Genomic DNA, 6,000 nt, shown 5'->3' with positions numbered 1-6,000 from the left:
AGTCTTAACCCTGAGACTACAGCTTTTAAAACATAACCTTAAGACTTAACCCTAAGACTTAACCTTAAGACAGAACCTAACGACTTAACCCTGGGTCTTAAGCCTAAGACTTAGCCGTGAGACTTAAATCTAAGACCTAACCTTAAGACTTAACCCTAAGACTTAACACTAAAACTTAACCTTAAGACATAACCATAAGACTCAACCATAAGATTTAAACGTAAGCATAACCAAAAGATTTAAACTTAAGATTTGACACTAAGAATTAACACTAAGATTTATCCCCAAGACTTAACCTTAAGACATAACCCTAACACATAAACCTGAGACTTTGGCATAAGACTTAACCTTAAGATTTACCATTTTGACTTAACCCCAACACTTAATCATAAGACTTATCCTTAAGACTTCACCGTAAGACTTAACCCTAAGACTTAACGCTAAGGCTTAACCTTAAGGATCAACCTGAAGACTTAACCCTAAGACTTAAACTTAAGACTTATCCCTAAGACTTAACCCTGAGACTTAAACCTAAGACTTAATACCTAACCCTAAGATGTAACCTTAATATTTAAGATTAAGATTTAACCTTAAGACTTAAACCGAAGATATAACCGTAAGAATTAACCTTAAGACTTAACTTTAAGACTTAGCCCTATGACTCTAACCTTAGGACTCAACCCTGAGACTTAAACCTAAGACTTGTCCATAAAAATCAAGCCTAAGACTTAACCCTAAAACTTAACCTTAAGGCTAAACCTTAAGACTTGACGTTAAGACTTAAGTATAAGACTTAACACTAAGACTTAACCTTAAGATTTTACCCTAAGACTTAAGCCTAAGACTTAACCCTAAAGACTTAACTGTAAGACTTAACCCTAAGTCTTAACCTTAAGACTTAACTTTAATATTCAAACTTAACACTCAACCTTAGGACTTAAACCTTAGACTTAACCTTATAACTTAACCCTAAGACATAACATTAAGAGGTAACCATAAGACATAACTCTAAGACTTAACCTGACACTTAACATTAAGACTTAACCCTAAGAAATAATCCTAAAACTTAACCCTACTTGTTCCCATAATGACATCACCTTAAGACTTGATCCTAAGACTTCACCTTAAGACTTATCCCTAAGACATAACCCCTAAGACTTAAATTTAGGACTTAACCATAAGACTTAACCCTAAGACTTCATACTAAGACTTAACCCTGAGACTTAACCTTAAGACTTAACCCTAAGATTTAACTTTAAGACTTAACCCTAAGACTTATCCCCAAGACTTAACCTTAAGCCTTATTATTAAGACTTAAATTTAAGACTGAATCTTAAGACATAATACTGAGGCTTAACCTTAAGACTTATCCCTAAGATTTAACCCTGAGAATTTAATATAAGACTGAACCTTAGGACGTAACCCTAAGACTTAACACTATAACCTAACCAAAGACAACACTGAGACTTAAATTTAAGACTGAACTTTAAGACTTAACCCTAAGATTTAAACTTGAGAATTAAACATAACTCTTAACCCTGACACTTAACCCTAAGACGTATCCCAAAGACTTAAACTTAAGACTTAACCCTAAGACTCAAAGCCTAGGACTTAAGATTTAACCTTAAGACTTAACACAAAGACTTAACCTTAAGACATAACCAGAACACTTTAAATTTAAGACTTAACCGTACGACTTAACCTTAAGGTTTAACCCTAAGACTTAAATTTAAGACTTATCCTTAAGACTTAACCCTAAGTCTTAAATTTAGGTCTTAACCCTAAGACTTAACCCTGAGACTTAAACCTACGACTTAACCCTAAGACATAACCCTGAGTCTTAACCTTAAGACTTAACCCTTTAACCCTTAGGACTGATCCCTAAGTCTTAACCCTGAGACTACAGCTTTTAAAACATAACCTTAAGACTTAACCCTAAGACTTAACCTTAAGACAGAACCTAACGACTTAACCCTGGGTCGTAAGCCTAAGACTTAGCCGTGAGACTTAAATCTAAGACCTAACCTTAAGACTTAACCCTAAGACTTAACACTAAAACTTAACCTTAAGACATAACCATAAGACTCAACCATAAGATTTAAACGTAAGCATAACCAAAAGATTTAAACTTAAGATTTGACACTAAGAATTAACACTAAGATTTATCCCCAAGACTTAACCTTAAGACATAACCCTAACACATAAACCTGAGACTTTGGCATAAGACTTAACCTTAAGATTTACCATTTTGACTTAACCCCAACACTTTAATCATAAGACTTATCCTTAAGACTTCACCGTAAGACTTAACCCTAAGACTTAACGCTAAGGCTTAACCTTAAGGATCAACCTGAAGACTTAACCCTAAGACTTAAACTTAAGACTTATCCCTAAGACTTAACCCTGAGACTTAAACCTAAGACTTAATACCTAACCCTAAGATGTAACCTTAATATTTAAGATTAAGATTTAACCTTAAGACTTAAACCGAAGATATAAACGTAAGAATTAACCTTAAGACTTAACTTTAAGACTTAGCCCTATGACTCTAACCTTAGGACTCAACCCTGAGATTTAAACCTAAGACTTGTCCATAAAAATCAAGCCTAAGACTTAACCCTAAAACTTAACCTTAAGGCTAAACCTTAAGACTTGACGTTAAGACTTAAATATAAGACTTAACACTAAGACTTAACCTTAAGATTTTACCCTAAGACTTAAGCCTAAGACTTAACCCTAAAGACTTAACTGTAAGACTTAACCCTAAGTCTTAACCTTAAGACTTAACTTTAATATTCAAACTTAACACTCAACCTTAGGACTTAAACCTTAGACTTAACCTTATAACTTAACCCTAAGACATAACATTAAGAGGTAACCATAAGACATAACTCTAAGACTTAACCTGACACTTAACATTAAGACTTAACCCTAAGAAATAATCCTAAAACTTAACCCTACTTGTTACCATAATGACATCACCTTAAGACTTGATCCTAAGACTTCACCTTAAGACTTATCCCTAAGACATAACCCCTAAGACTTAAATTTAGGACTTAACCATAAGACTTAACCCTAAGACTTCATACTAAGACTTAACCCTGAGACTTAACCTTAAGACTTAACCCTAAGATTTAACTTTAAGACTTAACCCTAAGACTTATCCCCAAGACTTAACCTTAAGCCTTATTATTAAGACTTAAATTTAAGACTGAATCTTAAGACATAATACTGAGGCTTAACCTTAAGACTTATCCCTAAGATTTAACCCTGAGAATTTAATATAAGACTGAACCTTAGGACGTAACCCTAAGACTTAACACTATAACCTAACCGAAGACAACACTGAGACTTAAATTTAAGACTGAACTTTAAGACTTAACCCTAAGATTTAAACTTGAGAATTAAACATAACTCTTAACCCTGACACTTAACCCTAAGACGTATCCCAAAGACTTAAACTTAAGACTTAACCCTAAGACTCAAAGCCTAGGACTTAAGATTTAACCTTAAGACTTAACACAAAGACTTAACCTTAAGACATAACCAGAACACTTTAAATTTAAGACTTAACCGTACGACTTAACCTTAAGGTTTAACCCTAAGACTTAAATTTAAGACTTATCCTTAAGACTTAACCCTAAGTCTTAAATTTAGGTCTTAACCCTAAGACTTAACCCTGAGACTTAAACCTACGACTTAACCCTAAGACATAACCCTGAGTCTTAACCTTAAGACTTAACCCTTTAACCCTTAGGACTGATCCCTAAGTCTTAACCCTGAGACTACAGCTTTTAAAACATAACCTTAAGACTTAACCCTAAGACTTAACCTTAAGACAGAACCTAACGACTTAACCCTGGGTCTTAAGCCTAAGACTTAGCCGTGAGACTTAAATCTAAGACCTAACCTTAAGACTTAACACTAAAACTTAACCTTAAGACATAACCATAAGACTCAACCATAAGATTTAAACGTAAGCATAACCAAAAGATTTAAACTTAAGATTTGACACTAAGAATTAACACTAAGATTTATCCCCAAGACTTAACCTTAAGACATAACCCTAACACATAAACCTGAGACTTTGGCATAAGACTTAACCTTAAGATTTACCATTTTGACTTAACCCCAACACTTAATCATAAGACTTATCCTTAAGACTTCACCGTAAGACTTAACCCTAAGACTTAACGCTAAGGCTTAACCTTAAGGATCAACCTGAAGACTTAACCCTAAGACTTAAACTTAAGACTTATCCCTGAGACTTAAACCTAAGACTTAATACCTAACCCTAAGATGTAACCTTAATATTTAAGATTAAGATTTAACCTTAAGACTTAAACCGAAGATATAACCGTAAGAATTAACCTTAAGACTTAACTTTAAGACTTAGCCCTATGACTCTAACCTTAGGACTCAACCCTGAGACTTAAACCTAAGACTTGTCCATAAAAATCAAGCCTAAGACTTAACCCTAAAACTTAACCTTAAGGCTAAACCTTAAGACTTGACGTTAAGACTTAAATATAAGACTTAACACTAAGACTTAACCTTAAGATTTTACCCTAAGACTTAAGCCTAAGACTTAACCCTAAAGACTTAACTGTAAGACTTAACCCTAAGTCTTAACCTTAAGACTTAACTTTAATATTCAAACTTAACACTCAACCCTAGGACTTAAACCTTAGACTTAACCTTATAACTTAACCCTAAGACATAACATTAAGAGGTAACCATAAGACATAACTCTAAGACTTAACCTGACACTTAACATTAAGACTTAACCCTAAGAAATAATCCTAAAACTTAACCCTACTTGTTACCATAATGACATCACCTTAAGACTTGATCCTAAGACTTCACCTTAAGACTTATCCCTAAGACATAACCCCTAAGACTTAAATTTAGGACTTAACCATAAGACTTAACCCTAAGACTTCATACTAAGACTTAACCCTGAGACTTAACCTTAAGACTTAACCCTAAGATTTAACTTTAAGACTTAACCCTAAGACTTATCCCCAAGACTTAACCTTAAGCCTTATTATTAAGACTTAAATTTAAGACTGAATCTTAAGACATAATACTGAGGCTTAACCTTAAGACTTATCCCTAAGATTTAACCCTGAGAATTTAATATAAGACTGAACCTTAGGACGTAACCCTAAGACTTAACACTATAACCTAACCGAAGACAACACTGAGACTTAAATTTAAGACTGAACTTTAAGACTTAACCCTAAGATTTAAACTTGAGAATTAAACATAACTCTTAACCCTGACACTTAACCCTAAGACGTATCCCAAAGACTTAAACTTAAGACTTAACCCTAAGACTCAAAGCCTAGGACTTAAGATTTAACCTTAAGACTTAACACAAAGACTTAACCTTAAGACATAACCAGAACACTTTAAATTTAAGACTTAACCGTACGACTTAACCTTAAGGTTTAACCCTAAGACTTAAATTTAAGACTTATCCTTAAGACTTAACCCTAAGTCTTAAATTTAGGTCTTAACCCTAAGACTTAACCCTGAGACTTAAACCTACGACTTAACCCTAAGACATAACCCTGAGTCTTAACCTTAAGACTTAACCCTTTAACCCTTAGGACTGATCCCTAAGTCTTAACCCTGAGACTACAGCTTTTAAAACATAACCTTAAGACTTAACCCTAAGACTTAACCTTAAGACAGAACCTAACGACTTAACCCTGGGTCTTAAGCCTAAGACTTAGCCGTGAGACTTAAATCTAAGACCTAACCTTAAGACTTAACCCTAAGACTTAACACTAAAACTTAACCTTAAGACATAACCATAAGACTCAACCATAAGATTTAAACGTAAGCATAACCAAAAGATTTAAACTTAAGATTTGACACTAAGAATTAACACTAAGATTTATCCCCAAGACTTAACCTTAAGACATAACCCTAACACATAAACCTGAGACTTTGGCATAAGACTTAACCTTAAGATTTACCATTTTGACTTAA

Source organism: Falco punctatus, assembly GCF_963210335.1.
Source record: "Falco punctatus genome assembly, chromosome: Z".
In the NCBI taxonomy this organism is placed as follows: Eukaryota; Metazoa; Chordata; class Aves; order Falconiformes; family Falconidae; genus Falco; species Falco punctatus.
The sequence above is the reverse complement of the archived record's forward strand: the minus strand, read 5'-3'. Positions refer to the sequence as shown.